The sequence below is a fragment of the Anomaloglossus baeobatrachus genome, chromosome 3, assembly GCF_048569485.1.
Source record: "Anomaloglossus baeobatrachus isolate aAnoBae1 chromosome 3, aAnoBae1.hap1, whole genome shotgun sequence".
NCBI classification, from domain to species: Eukaryota; Metazoa; Chordata; class Amphibia; order Anura; family Aromobatidae; genus Anomaloglossus; species Anomaloglossus baeobatrachus.
Window position 1 is genome coordinate 524,560,782 of NC_134355.1, and position 16,903 is coordinate 524,577,684.

The window sequence follows — 16,903 nt, forward strand, 5'->3', positions numbered from 1 at the left end:
TGTAGGTCAATTAGGATTACTGAAATTATATATCTTTGCCAATTGCCAAAATAATGAGAGAGAGAGAGAATGTTTTAAGGCATTTTTTCTTTACTTTCTTCAAAGTCAAAAGTTAAGATATATTTCATTAGTATTTGGTACCATTGCCCTTAAACTGTATGACTTGGGTCAAATGTTTAGGATATTGTTCCACAAGCTTCTTAGAACAGTTGGTAGGAATTTGGGCCCATTCATCCTGACAGAACTGGTGTAACTGAGCAATATTTGTAGGTCGCCTTGCTTGCACCTGCCTTTTCAGCTTTGGCCATACATTTTCAATAGAACTGAGATCAGGCATTTTTGATGGCCACTCCAAAATGTTGACTTTTTGATCCTTAAGCCACTTTGTAACCAGTTTGGCGGAATGCTTAAGATCATTGTCCCTTAATAAGACTCATTTCCGCTCAAGCTTTAAGTTCCTGGCTGATGTCTTGAGATGTTGCTTCAGAATTGCTACATGATCTTCTTTCCTCATTATGTCATCTGTTTTGTGAAGTGCATCAGTCCCTCCTGCAGCAAAACAACCCCACAACATGATGCTACCACCCCCATGTTTCCCAGTTGGGATGGTGTTCTTAGGCTTCAAAGCTTATCCCTTTTACCTCCACACATAATGATGGTCATTATGGCCAAACAGGTCAATTTTAGTTTCGTCAGATCGCAGGACATGTCTTCAAAAAATAAAGTCTGTGTGCCTGTGTGGATTTACCAACATTAATCTGGCTTTTTATGTTTCTTTTGTAGTAATGGCTGCTTCCTGGCAAAGAGGCCTTTCAGGCCATGTTGATACAGTACTCGTTTCACTGTGCAAAATGACACAATCTTACCAGCTTCCACCAGCATCTTCACAAAGTCTTTTGTTTTTGTTCTTGGGTTGATATGCACATGTCCGACCAAAGCACGTTCATCTCCAGTACACAGTATCCTTCCTGAGCTGCATGATGGCTGGACATTTCCATCTTGTCTGTACTTGCATATAATTGTTTGTACAGATCAATGAAGCACCTTCAAGTATCTGGAAATTGCCAATTAACCTATCAGAAGCTTCCAAAGACATGACATCATCATATGGGCTGTCCCATATTGTTTAAAGACAGTACTCTTATTATATTTGGCAATTATAAATCATTTTGGTAATCCACATTGACCTAAAATGGGAAAGGTTTGTTCTGATTTCATGTCTGATAGTGAGAAAAACATACACTATTTAGATAGTGTATGTAAACTTCTGGTTTCAACTGTATCTATCTATATATCTATCTATCTATCTACATATGCACTGAACAAAAATGTAAATGCAACACTTTTGTATTTGCTCTTTTTTATGAGCTGAACTCTAAGATCTAAGATCTATAGATCTTAATACTTTTTCTATGTACACTAAAGGTCTTTTCCTCTCAAATATTGTTCACAAATTTGTCTAAATCTGTGTTACTGAGAACTTCTCCTTTACCAAGATAATCCGTCCTCCTCACAAGTGTGGCATAATAAAATGCTGATTAGAAAGCATAATTATTTAACAGGTGTTCCTTAATCTGGTCACAATAAAAGGCCACTCTAAAATGTGCAGTGTTACAGTATTGGAGAGGTCTGGGGGGGGGGTAGAAAATTAGTATGTAGTATGACCACCATTCGCCTCACGTATTGCAACACATCTGGTTCGCATATGTGGCGCCCTGGCCTAGCCAGGTCGTCACAGATAACATACAAATACCCCACCCCCATTAGACAGGGACACCAGCCAGCAAAAATCCTTGTTGCCTCCCTCCAGTGTCTGATGTCCACACCAGGTGGGGCGGAGCCAAGCAGTTGGCCCCACCCACCGAGGAGTTCACAGGGCTAGAGGCGGGAAAAGTGACAGTTGAGTGTTGGAGTTTGAAGTGAGAGGAGCAAACACTTGGGTGTCTGGGTTTGTGGCCCAGGCACTGACAGCAAGTTGGCAGACGGTGGTGGCCGTCTGCAGGAGTGGTGGAGCAACGTGGAACCGTAGGACCGGGGACGGGCGATGGCCCGTCGGTACCGACCGGGGAGCAAAGTGAAGCCAGCACACACAGGCAGGGCCATCGGACCCCGACCAGGCTTGGAGCCGCCGACAACAGTCAGATCCGAATGTGACTGGAACCCCAGGGGTTTCACAACAGCAAAAGTCCCGATTGAAGGCAACAGCCCACACCGTGAGGGTATACAGATATCGCCTAAGGCTAGAGACCCAAGGGCCAGCATCTGCGGGCAAACGGGCTCCTCCGGTACCCATACACCGGGGAGCGGACTACCGTTGGGAATCCATAGTAGTCAGAAAGAGAACATTAAGGTGCAGGGAAAGACAGCCGCCATCACCTGTCCGGGGAGAAGCACTGCAGCCGGCTGTGGGACCCGTCCATCCAGCCGTTTGGTTTACCGAGGACTTTGTACCTTTCTTGCTGAGTGAGTACACCCGTGTCATTCGGCACCACGCCGCGCTGTCCCTGCAACCCTGCACCTCACCAACCCTGCCTCCCCGTCACATCATTGGGCCCCGGGACCACCAATTCCTACCCACGGAGGGGGAAAACAACATCCCAGCTGCTCCTTACCATTGCTCCCGGGATCCCCTTCATCAGCAGCGGTGGTGCCTATCTTCACCACGACCCGTGGGTGGCATCACGGACTAAATCCCCCAAACCAACCACCCCTTTCACTCACGGGGGAGTAGCGCCGCTCGAGTCCCCGGATCCGGCCCACCGCTTGAGCCACCGAGCTGCAGCAGCAGCGACGGCGTCCTCCCCGCCCGCGACAATTTGGCGTCACGAACAGGATTGAACCCCTCTACTTACCAATAGAAGTGCGCCTTGTGGTCTCCGCCAGCGGCGTCCGGCCGAAAATTTTGAAGCGCCGCCATCTTGGCACGAAAATCTCCCGCTCGAGCATCTTCTCCGAGCAGGGAAGGCGCAAAGGCGAAGCCCCGCCCCCAACAAATGGAAGTGCTGAAGAGTACCAAGGGGGCGCGAGAGTGTGTTTGCCTGATGTAGCCGAGGCTATAAACGCGGGGACGCCAGGACTCTGCAAACATAACCGGTTCCTGGAAGCAGCTTGCAACATGTCCGCACCATCAGAGAGGCCTGAATCTCCGGAGCCTGCCCCCGGGACGGCGGCTTGGCTGAACACCCGAGTGATGCTGTTGTGCTGCCGTAACCGGGTCCAGGTACGGGACCTGCTCGATCGCTGGACCGCTGAGATGGAGGAGTTGGCCGCGGTCGTGCGGGCGCATGAACTAGAGACCATGCTAGAGGAGCTGGTGAGAGACCCACACACTTGTGTCCCTAAAGGACCGGCCGCTGCGGCTGAAGGATCCGGTCTACCCCTGGCCCCAGCAGGACCCGACCCATCGCCTGTGCTGACCGCCCATACAACCCCACCCAGATCACCATCCCCGATGGAGGTGGCAGAGTCCATGTTGCCCCGCCAGGGCTCGGAGGCCTGAGAGGAAGCCAGCCCACCAATCGCTGGAGCGGGTAACGTAGAAGAACCGATAGCAGACCTCCATACCCCAGCCAATGACGGGTCACTTGCCGCTGAGGATCCACGAGTCTGGGCTCAGCTGGAAACCGTTACCGGCCTGCCAAGTGCCACCAGTTGTTCCCTGGAGTCAGATGACAGCGGCTCGGGGGCTGACACGGAGCCGGTCTCGGAGTCTGAGGAAGCGGGTGAGAGCCTTCCCAATGGCGATGCGCCAGTAGCTTTCTATGTCCCACGCGGTGGAGGGAACGGATACCGGGCAGCCCTCTCCCACCAGGCCTGCCATCGGATGTTTGCAGTATTAACAGTGGAAGGCGAGGCCACCTCAGAGGAAGAGGTGGAATAGGCAGCGGTTCGCCGTTGCAAGCAGTTGTCCCCCGTTGGGACCCTCAGCAGTTTGATTGAATGACTTTAATGAACCGAAGCTTTACCTGATGCACTGTGTGGTTATTCCGGCCATTGCCGGCAAGTTGTCCCCGGAGGGACCCTATGTGTTTACAACCTGCATGAGAGACTACTCACGGACATGGCCGAGAACTGGCAGGCCACCCACGGACTAGTGGGCATGTAAATAAGTTGAGGGATGGAAACCGTTGCTGCCTCCGGAGAGGCAGATTGGAGGAAGGGCCCGCAGCAGAGCAGGCTGGGGCCCAGCCACCACCAGGACCGGTGGCCATCCTCCGGGGGTCAGGGGTCCCCCAAGGATGTGGGGTCCCCTGAAATGACAGCTGGGTGCAAGTCACCGTACCCGTTCCCGCTCGGGCAGCCTGAACCTGGACTGGGGTCAAGGGGTGCTGCCCACTTCTTAAGGCTGCTTTACACGGTACGACCGATTGTGCAATTTCACAATCGATCGTACCCGCCCCCGTCATTTTTGCGTCACGGGCAAATCGCTGCCCGTGTCGCACAAAGTCAGTAACCCCCGTCACACATACTTACCTCTCGTGCAACCTCGCTGTGGGCGGCGAACGTCCACTTCCTGGAGTGGGAGGGACGTTCGGCGTCACAGCGACGTCACACGGCCGCCGGCCAATGGAAGCGGAGGGGCGGAGATGAGCGTGACGTAAATATCCCGCCCACCTCCTTCCTTCACATAGCCGGCTGCGGCCGCGTGACGCAGGTGAGCTGCTGTTCATCGTTCCCGGGGTGTCACACGGAGCGGCGTGTGCTACCCCGGAAACGATGAACTACTAAATTAAACGATATTATGGAACCTAGCGAGCAGTACATGACTCATGATTTGTGAGCGATACTGCGTCGCTAGGAGGTGTCACACAGGCTGGCATCGCCAGCGATGCCGGATGTGCATCACAAAAACCGTGACCCCGACAATCTATCGCATGATAGATTGTCTGGTGTAAAGCAGCCTTTAGGGGCAGCATCAGGGCTAGGTTGCTTGGGTGGGAGATCGGAAGACATCCATCCGTCCGTCATTATTAAAAGTGTTTATGTTTATATGTGCAACGTTTGAAGTGTCCTCACAAGAAATGCTTATGTTTGAAATGTTTCCATGTTAATTTATCTTTTTACAGTTTTAAAAGAAAAAAATAAAACCGGTGATGGACGGGCAGCCCGCGGACGGTCTGCTGTTGTGAATGTTAGTTATGTCTTGGCTGCTGGGAGGCTCCCTCTGGTGGCCAGGAAGGGTTTGGATAGAGACCAGGTGTGTTGTGCAGTGGGTGTTTCCTTTCCTAACTCTCTGCCTATTTAAGTCCTGGTCTGATTGCAGGCTGTTGCCGGATGTCAGTTGTTCTTTGTATCTCTAGCCTGCTTAATCCTGCTCTACACCACATCCACTCCAGATAAGTTCTTGCTCTTTATTTATTGTCTGGTTCTTTGCTTATCTGGGTTTGTTATCTGTTGTGGTTAGTTTCAGTTTATTTCCTTCCAGGGATTTTTCCCCTCAGTGGATTGTTGAGGAACTCCCTGAAGTTCTGTGTGGAGTATAGCTCCTTTGGGTCCATGTGTTTATGACTTGTTGAATTTGTTATAATTCTTGTTTTCTGTTCATTGGTATGACAAGGGCACCTGGTATAGGACGGAGTTCAGATCGAGCGATCTGAGGGCCTTTTTGTACTATCAGGAAGTTGGTATTTTGCAGGGTTTTTCTCTGGCTACCATCAGTCCCTTTCCTGTCCTTTCCTATTTTAGTCAGCGGGGGCCTCACCTTTTGCTAATCCTGTCATCTACCTGTGTATTGTGTTTTTCCTATATCACCGCAGTCTTTGAATGTGGGGGGCTTGCTATTCTTGTCTATTTTCTGAGGCAGAGAGTTATTCATCTTTCCTACCTTTAGGATAGTTAGTTCTCCGGCTGGGTTCGCGGTGCACAGGATGTTAGTTCACCCCTCGGCTACTTCTAGTTGTGTTGGTTAGTAAGGGGATGGCGGCCAGATTAGTTGCCAATGCTCTTGTCACCTTTTTGCCAATGATTTGTGGTGGTCTTCCATGGTTCCGGATCATAACAGTCTGCATTTCACCAAGGGGGAATGTGGCGCCCTGGCCTAGCCAGGTCGTCACAGATAACATACAAACACCCCACCCCCATTAGACACGGACACCAGCCAAACAAAAATCCTTGTTGCCTCCCTCCAGTGTCTGATGTCCACACCAGGTGGGGCGGAGCCAAGCGGTTGGCCCCACCCACCGAGGAGTTCACAGGCCTGGAGGCGGGAAAAGTGACAGTTGAGTGTTGGAGTTTGAACTGAGATGAGCAAACACTTGTGTGTCTGGGTTTGTGGCCCAGGCACTGACAGCAAGGTTGGCAGACGGTGGTGGCCGTCTGCAGGAGTGGTGGAGCAACGCAGAACCGTAGGACCGGGGACAGGCGATGGCCCGCCGGTACCGACCGGGGAGCGAAGTGAAGCCAGCACACACAGGCAGGGCCATCGGACCCTGACTAGGCTTGGAGCCGCCGACAATAGTCAGATCCAAATGTGACTGGAACCCCAGGGGTTTCACAACAGCAAAAGTCCCGATTGAAGGCAACAGCCCACACCGTGAGGGCATACAGCTACCGACTAATGCTAGAGACCCAAGGGCCAGCGTGTGCGGGCAAACGGGCTCCTCCGGTACCCATACACCGGTGAGGGGACTACCGTTGGGAATCCATAGTAGTCAGAAAGAGAACATTAAGGTGCAGGGAAAGACAGCCGCCATCACCTGTCTGGGGAGAAGCACTGCAGCCAGCTGCGGGACCCGCCCATCCAGCCGTTTGGTTTACTGAGGACTTTGTACCTTTCTTGCTGAGTGAGTTCACCTGTGCCATCCGGCACCGCGCCGCGCTGTCCCTGCAACCCTGCACCTCACCAACCCTGCCTCCCCGTCACATCATCGGGCCCCGGGACCACCAACCCTTACCCACGGAGGGGGAAAACAACATCCCAGCTGCTCCTTACCATCGCTCCCGGGATCCCCGTCATCAGCAGCGGTGGTGCCTATCTTCACCACGACTCGTGGGTGGCATCACGGACTAAATCCCCCAAACCAACCACCTCTTTCACTCACGGGCGAGGAGCATCCCTCGAGTCCCCGGATCCAGCCCACCGCTCGAGCCACCGAGCAGCAGCAGCTGCAGCAGCGCCGGACCCGAGCGTTAGCGATAGCGCAGCAGCGACGGCGTTCTCCCCGCCCGCGACACATAGAGTGGATTAGGATGTTGATTGTGACCTGTGGAATGTTGGTCCACTCCTCTTCAATGGCTGAACGAAGTTTCTGGATGTTTGCAGGAACTTGAACACGCTGTCTACACATTGATCTAGAGCATCCCAAATATGCTCAATAGGTGACATGCCTGGTGTGTATGATAGCCAAGCAAGAACTGGGAGGTTTTCAGTTTCCAAGAATTGTGTACAGATCCTTGTAACATGGGGCCATGCATTATCATGCTGCAACATGAAGTGATGTCATTGATGAATGGAACATCAATAGGCCACAGGACCCTATCACGGTATCTCTATGCATTCAAAATGGCATCAATAAAATGCACCTGTATTTGCTATCCTTAACATATGCCTGCCCTTATCAAAACGCCACTGCCACCATGGGCTGCTCGATTCACAAAGATGACATGAGCAAACCGCTCACCCACATGACACCATACCCATAGTCTGCCATCTGACCTCTACAGTGAAAACCGAGATTCATCCGTGAAGAGAACACCTCTCCAACATGCCAGACACCATTGAATGTGAGCATTTGCCCACTCAAGTCAGGTGGAGACCCCAATGAGAACAATGAGCATGCAGATGAGCTTCACTGAGAAGGTTTCTGGCACTTTGTGCAGAAATTCTTTTATTATGCAAACCTAGTGTTGCAGCAGCTGTATGGGTGGCTGGTCTCAGATGATCTTGGATGTGAAGATGCTAGGTGTTGAAGTCCTGGTTTAACGCTAGGTACGGGCAAGTACCAAGCGAACGACGAAAGGGAAGGGAAACCCTATGTCTAGGAAAGGGGGAGATGGGGACCCCTGACAAAGCCTACCACTGGGCCCTGGCTTTTTTCACCACCCTAAATAGATTGTGCACCTATGCACTAAGCCGGATATGTGATCATGGCTGACTCTGAAATAACCCCTAGGTAGGGAGCGGATGGGATGAGCACTTAGTCAACCTCAGCAAGCTCTAAAGAATACACAGGGATAACAAAAAGTGGAAAAGTAAACAAATAAACTATCTCCAGATGACTCAAGGAGAGGAACTGCAAAACAACAACAATGTTTCTCCAGATGCATACAAGCCGATCGCTTGCACTGAAGACTTCTTAAGGTTATTGTACCTATCACCAGCACAGAGTAAAGTGAAATAAGGGTATATAAAAACACCAAGGGAAGGGAAGTGCTGATTAAAAACAACTGAAAGGGAGAGGAACTCTGAAGGGTCCTAAAGGTAAAGGGATGAAAACCAAGCAGATGAGATATATAGGATACCAAATACACTAAGTTGGAATAATAGAAGGTCATGAAGCAGTGGGTGCAGCCAAACTCTGTGACCTTCTATAGTCGGACACCACCCATGACACACCCGTGATAGTACCTTCTTTCTACGAGTGGTCTTTGGACACTCAGGACCAGGCTTATCTGTATGGGCAGCATGAAATGAACAAACCAACCTTGTGGCAGTCACATCCAATGCTGGGACCCACATTCACTCCTCCGGTATGTAACCCCTCCAGTGCAGCAAGTATTGAAAGGAAAGACGTAGAAAATGAGAATCAACAATTTTAGCTACTTGAAACTCTAAATTGCCATTAACCATGATTGGGGCTTTCGGCAAGGGAGATGGCTCCACTGGTACCACATACTTCTTGAGCGGAGACCTGTAGAACACATTGTGGATCCTAAGAGCCTGAGATAACTCCAGATGATACTTTACTGGGTTAATGACAGTGATTACCTTATAGGGACCAATAAACCTAAGTCCGAGCTTCCAGGAAGGAACCTTCAACTTGATATTCCTGGTAGGCAACCACACATTGTCAATCACACTTAGATCCGGACCTGGCAAGTATTTGTTTTGCCGGCTATATGTTTGTATCTGTATTCCATGAGCTTCAAAGTACTCTGAACCGCTTGTCATACAGAGAGAGCAATGAGGCAAACCATTCCTTCTCAAGAGCTTCCAATGCCCCTCTACTACTAAAGGTACCAAATTGGTGATGAAAACCAAATGCACCAAAGAAAGGTTACTTTCTAGTCGACTTCTGATAAAAATTGTTTAGAGCAGATTTGTCCAACAGTAAGATGCCCAATCCTCCTGGTTCTCAGAAACAGAACACCTATGGTAAGTTTCCAAATTTTGATTTGTGCGCTCGGTATGACCATTTGACTGAGGGTGAAGAAAAAGACAACTGCACCCCCATTGAGTACAAATTGCTTTCCAAAACTTGGAAACAAACTGGGTTCCGCGATCTGAGACCACATAGGAAGGAACCCTGTGAAGCTTCACAATCTCATTGATGAACACCTGAGCTAGAGTCTTGGCATTCAGAAGTGTCAGTAACGTGATGAAATGTACCATCTTACTGAACCTATCCATAATCAGTAAGACCACAGTTTTACCTGCAGACAAAGGTAGATCAGTATTGAAATCCATAAATGCGTCCAAGGTCTACTAGGGATAACCAATGGCAGGAGAGAACGAGACTGCCAAGTATGCATAACCTTGGAATGTGTGAAAATACTGCAAGCAGACACATAGCCAACCACATCATGATGTAAGCCAGGCCACCAAAAGTGATGAGCAAATTGGTCCAAGGTTGTTTTACTAGCCATATGACCCACAAGTACAATTTTGTGATGTTCTCCAATTATTTTACGGTGCAAATTATATGGCACAAACAACCTCCCTGGAGGGCAACAGGCTGGGCTATCCCCCTGAGCCTCCAAATCCTACCGTTAAAGGTCTGGGAACAAATCAGACATGACCACCCACTTCTGTAAAATTGGGACAGGGTTCACATAATCACTACCACCAGGGAAGCTCAGTGATAAAACATCTGCCTTGAAATTGTTAACCTCTGGACGATAAGTGACCTTAAAATGAAACCTAGTAAAAAACAACAACCATCTAGCCTGAAGGATTGAGACATTTCGCAGACTCGAGGAATGACAAATTTTTATGGTCTGCGATTATGGTAATTGATGGCTTTCCCCTTCCAACCAATGACGCCATTCCTTGAAAGCCAACTTAATTGCCACTTTAATCCAATCCCACCCTTACCCTCCCTTGTGCTGCCTTCCTTTGAAGTGCACTCTGTCCGCATCTATTCTCCTTCCAACCTCCAAGTGGCCATCATATACAGACCCCCAGGCCCTACCACTTCCTTTATCGACCAGTTCTCTGCCTGGCTTCTACACTTTCTCTCTGCTGACATTCCCACTATCATCATGGGTGACTTCAACATCCCCACTGACACCCGCCAGTCAGCAGCCTCCAAACTACTCTCCCTTGCTTCATCTTTTGGTCTATCTCAGTGGTCCACCTCTGCTACCCATAAAGATGGACACACATTAGACCTTATCTTCACCCGTCTCTGCTCTCTATCTAACCTCACTACCTCCCCTCTCCCCTTATCTGACCACCATCTATTGACCTTCTCTGCCCTGTCCTCCTCACCTGCTCCTCCTGTCCAGCACGTATCACACCCTCGCAGAAACCTCGCACACGTCAACATACACACCCTTTCTGACTCTATCCTACCACTGTCCTCCATATCTTCAGTGCACAACACAAACAGTGCCACCACTTTCTACAACACCACCCTCACATCAGCTATTGATTCAGTCGCTCCTCTTGTGCACGGCAGAGTGAGACAAATCAATAGACAACCCTGGCACAACAGCCTCACTAAAAAACTGCGGCAAGTGTCTAGGGCTGCAGAGCGGCGCTGGAAGAAAACGCACTCCCAGGAAGACTTCACCACATTCAAAAATGCAATTCACACATTTCGCTTGGCCCTTACCTCGGCTAAACAGGAATACTTCAGAAACCTCATATCCTCTTTAACACACAACCCCAAACAGCTATTCAATACTTTCAACTCCCTCCTTCGCTCACCACTGCCCCCTCCAACCTCCCTCATTTCCGCAGAAGAATTTGCCACATATTTCAAAGAAAAGATTGACCAAACCAGACAAGTCTTTTCTGCTGAACCACCACAACCCCTTCATATAACAGACCACTGCTCCTCTCCCATAAACTTCCTCTCCACTATCACCGAAGAAGAGCTTGCACATCTTCTCTCAAAAGCGCACCTCACCACCTGCGCACGTGATCCCATCCCAACCCACCTCCTCCCCAACCTCGCCACTATCCTAATTCCAGCCTTAACCCATCTCTTCAACCTATCTTTAACAACTGGTACCTTCCCTTCTGCCTTTAAACATGCAACAGTCACACCTATCCTAAAGAAACCTTCCCTCGACCCAACCTCTGCTGCCAGCTATCGCCCCATATCGCTACTCCCATTCGCCTCAAAACTCCTGGAACAGCACGTCCATGCTGAAATTTCCTCCCACCTCTCCTCTAACTCTCACTTTGACAACCTACAGTCCGGCTTCCGTCCACATCATTCCACTGAAACTGCCCTGACAAAAATCACAAATGACTTACTTACTGCCAAAGCTAACAACCTCTTCTCTATACTCCTACTTCTAGACCTATCCTCAGCTTTTGACACTGTTGACCACTCCCTCCTACTACAGATCCTCTCTTCCCTTGGTGTCAGAGACCTCGCCCTCTCTTGGATCTCTTCATACCTCTCCAACCGCACTTTTAGTGTCTCCCATTCCCACACAACCTCTTCATCCCGTTCTCTCTCTGTTGGTGTCCCTCAAGGCTCTGTCCTGGGACCATTACTTTTTTCTATCTATACATTTGGCCTGGGACAACTCATAAAGTCCCATGGCTTCCAGTACCACCTATATGCCGATGACACTCAGATCTACCTCTCTGGTCCAGATGTCACTTCTCTGCTGTCCAGAATCCCAGAGTGCCTATCTGCTATATCTTCCTTCTTCTCCTCTCGCTTCCTAAAGCTCAATGTGGCCAAAACTGAGCTGATCATCTTTCCTCCATCTCACCTACACTCTCTACATGATCTATCTATTACAATAAATAACACCAGGCTCTCGTCAGCACCCAAAGTTCGGTGCCTCGGAGTGACCTTTGACTCTGCCTTGTCCTTCATACCACACATTCAATCCCTCACCACCTCCTGTCGTCTTCAACTCAAAAATATTTCCAGAATCCGCCCCTTCATCAATTCTCAATCTACAAAAATGCTAGTGCATGCTCTCATAATCTCCCGCCTCGACTACTGCAACATCCTCCTATGTGGTCTCCCTGCTAACACACTCGCCCCTCTCCAGTCCATCCTTAATGCTGCTGCCCGACTGATCCACCTCTCGCCTCACTACCACCCCACTTCTCCTCTCTGCATGTCCCTTCACTGGCTCCCAATCTTCCATCGTATCCAATTCAAACTACTAATACTGACTTACAAAGCCATCCACAAATTGTCTCCTCCATATATCTCTGAACTAATCTCTCGCTACACTCCAAAACGTAATCTCCGGTCCTCCCAAGATCTCCTTCTATCCTCCTCTCTCATTCGCTCCTCATGCAACCGTCTCCAAGACTTCTCCCGAACATCCCCAGTCTTCTGGAACTCACTGCCTCAACACGTCAGATTATCTACTACACTTGCAAACTTCAAACGGAACCTAAAGACTCATCTGTTCAGAAATGCCTATAACCTTGAATGACCTCACTGCCTCACCACCGTGCGGAGCTGCCGCCCCACCACCGTGCGGAGCTGCCGCCCCACCACCGTGCGGAGCTGCCGCCCCACCACCGTGCGGAGCTGCCGCCCCACCACCGTGCGGAGCTGCCGCCCCACCACCGTGCGGAGCTGCCGCCCCACCACCGTGCGGAGCTGCCGCCCCACCTACACCCCACCTACTGTCTCCTCCCCATAATCCTATAGAATGTAAGCCCGCAAGGGCAGGGCCCTCTTCCCTCTGTACTAGTCTGTCTACTGTAACTTGTATATGTATTTTGTATGTAACCCCCTTCTCATGTACAGCACCATGGAATCAATGGTGCTCTATAAATAAATAATAATAATAATAATAATATTGCCAACATCATAGTTTCTCTCAGCCAAAGACAATTTCTTGACAAGGAAAGTGCATGGATGCCATTTACCAGGAGACGGATGAGGAATCTCGCATGGTCCTAAAGGGAAAAGGATTAAAACCAAGCAGAGGAGTTATATAAAATATCAAATACACCAAACATGAATAATACAAAGTCAGGGAGCAGCTTCTGCAGCCTGTGCAGAATTATTAGGCAAATGAGTATTTTGATCGCATTATACTTTTTATACATGTTCTCCTACTCCAAGCTGTATAGGCTTGAGAGCCAACTACCAATTAAGTAAATCAGGTGATGTGCATCTCTGTAATGAGGAGGGGTGGGGTGTAATGACATCAACACCCTATATAAGGTGTGCTTAATTATCAGGCAACTTCCTTTCCTTTGGCAAAATGGGTCACACGAGAGATTTGACGGGCTCTGAAAAGTCCAAAATTGTGAGATGTCTTGCAGAGGGATGCGGCAGTCTTGAAATTGCCAAACTGTTGTAGCGTCATCACCGAACAATCAAGCGTTTCATGGCAAATAGCCAACAGAGTTGCAAGAAGCATGTTGGGCAAAAAAGGCGCAAAATAACTGCCCATGAATTGAGGAAAATCAATTGTGAAGCTGCCAAGATTCCATTTGCCACTAGTTTGGCCATATTTCAGAGCTGCAACGTTACTGGAGTATCAAAAATCACAAGGTGTGCCATACTCAGGAACATGGCCAAGGAAGGAAGGCTGAAAAATGACCACCTCCTTTGAACAAGTAACAACATAAAACGTCAAGACTGGGCCAAGAAATATCTTAAGACTGATTTTTCAAAGGGTTTATGGACTCATGAAATGAGAGTGACTCTTGATGGGACAGATGGATGGGCCAGAGGCTGGATCAGTAAAAGGCAGAGCACTCCACTCCGACTCAGACACCAGCAACGTGGAGGTGAGGTACTGGTATGGGCTGGTATCATCAAAGATGAACTTGTGGGACCTTTTCGGGTTGAGGATGGAGTGAAACTCAGCTCCCAGACCTACTGCCAGTTTCTGGAAGACAACTTCTTCAAGCAGTGGTACAGGAAGACGTCGGTATCGTTCAAGAAAAACATGATTTTCATGCAGGACAATGCTCCATCACATGCATCCAACTATTCCTCAGCGTGGCTGGCCAGTAAAGGTCTAAAAGATGAAAAAATAATGACATGGCCCCCTTGTTCACCTGATCTGAACCCCATAGATAACCTGTGGTCCCTTATAAAATGTAAGATCTACAAGGAGGGAAAACAGTACATGTCTTGGAACAGTGTATGGGAGGCTGTGGCCATCATAAAGAAAGGTGGCTATATTGGTCACTCATTTTTTTGGGTTTTGTTTTTGCATGTCAGAAATGTTTATTTCTAAATTTTGTGCAGTTACATTGGTTTACCTGGTGAAAATAAACAAGTGAGATGGGAATATATTTGTTTTTTATTAAGTTGCCTAATAATTCTGCACAGTAATAGTTACCTGCACAAACAGATATCCTCCTAAGATAGCCAAATCTAAAAAAAAAACACTCCAAGTTCCAAAAATATTAAGCTTTGATTATTTATGAGTCTTTTGGGTTGATTGAGAACATAGTTGTTGAGCAATAATAAAAAAAATCTTCTAAAATACAACTTCCCTAATAATTCTGCACACAGTGTATAGCCGAACATCAAAACGACTGTCTGTCACCCATGACACACTTCTGACACCTATGCTGGCATCGTTACATGTGGTCTGTGGTTGTGAGGTCGGTTAGATGTACTGCTAAATTCTCTAAAATACTTCTTGAGGTGGCTTATCATAAAAAAATGAATAATAAATTCACAGGAAACAGCTCTGTGGACATTCCTGCAGTCAGCATGCCAGTTGCAAGTTCCATCAAAAGTTGCGACATCTGTGGCATTGTGCTGTGTGATAAAACTGCACATTTTACAGTGGCCTTTTATTTTGGCCTTCCTAAGACACACCTGTGCAATAATCATGCTGTCTAATCAGCATCTTGATATGTCACATTTGTCAAGTGGACGCTTTACCTTTTCAAAGCAGACGTGCTCACTAACACAGTTTAGATAAATTTGTGAACAAGTTTTGAGCGGAAAATGGCCTTTTTTGTACATAGAAAAAGCCTTAGATCTCTGGGTTCAGATCATGAAAATATGGGAACAAAGTCAAAGGGGTTGTATTTATAGTTCTGTTCATCTAATATATAAAGCTCAGTGTATGTATGTGTGCATGTGTGTATGTGTGTATGTCCGCTAAAGGAATCTGCACCATCGCATTTACAATCACGAAATTTTGCACAGACGCAAAATGTGACTCAGGGAACTTCATAGACTATGTTTAGGCGGGAAAATTTAACCCCGTGCTTTCCAGTTACTCTACAAAAATCCTGCAGCCATTAAACTAAATGGAGCTGGGAGCTGCAGGATATAAAAAGCAACTGTCAGTGGTTGCTATAGGAACAAAATAAACTGTTAATATAACAAGCTTATGTGTGAGGTAAAAAGATGTTCGTGGTGAGATGGATAAAGAGAGACAGAGACACAGACAGAGACAGCCGGTCAAAGAGACAGCCCTAGAAAGAGACAGACTGGCAAAGAGACAGACTGGGAAAAAGACAGACCGGGAAAGAGACAGACCGGGCAAAGAGACAGACCGGGCAAAGAGACAGACCGGGCAAAGAGACAGCCGGGCAAAGAGACAGACCGGGCAAAGAGACAGCCGGTCAAAGAGACAGCCCTAGAAAGAGACAGACTGGCAAAGAGACAGACTGGGAAAAAGACAGACCGGGAAAGAGACAGACCGGGCAAAGAGACAGACCGGGCAAAGAGACAGACCGGGCAAAGAGACAGCCGGGCAAAGAGACAGTTGGGCAAAGACACAAATGCTCAAAGAGACAGACCTGGAAAGAGACAGACCTGGAAAGAGACAGACCTGGAAAGAGACAGGCGGGCAAAGAGACAGACGGGCAAAGAGACAGCCCTGGAAAGAGACAGCCCTGGCTAGAGACAGCCTGGCAAAGAGACAGCCTGGCAAAGAGTCAGAGGGGGAAAGAAACAGACGGGGAAAAAGACAGACTGGGCAAAGAGACAGACCAGGCAAAGCGATAGATGGGCAAAGAGATAGCCGGGCAAAGAGACAGACGGGAAAGAGACAGCCCTGAAAAGAGGCTGCCGGGCAAAGAGACAGCCGGGCAAAGAGACTACTGCCCAGAGACAGCCCAGCCTAGAGACAGCCCGGCAAAGAGACAGCCCAGCAAAGAGAAAGCCCTGGAAAGAGACAGACCAGGAAAGAGACAGACCAGGAAAGAGACAGACCTAGAAACAGACAGCCGGGCAAAGAGACAGCCGGGCAAAGAGACAGCCAGGCAAAGAGACAGCCGGGTAAAAAGACAGCCGGGCAAAAAGACAGAGAGAGAGACAGACAGACAGATACAGAGATTGAGACAGATAGACTGATGCAAATACAGAAAGAGAGATAGAAACAGACAGACAAGGTAAGAGACAGACAGCGAGACAGACAGACAGCGACACACAGACAGAGAGTGGGAGAGAGACAGAGAGACATCTACTATCCCGGGCAACGCCTGGGTACTACAGCAGGGATATATATATATATATATATATATATATACAGTTAGGTCCAGAAATATTTGGACAGTGACACACGTTTTGTTATTTTAGCTGTTTACAAAAACATGTTCAGAAAT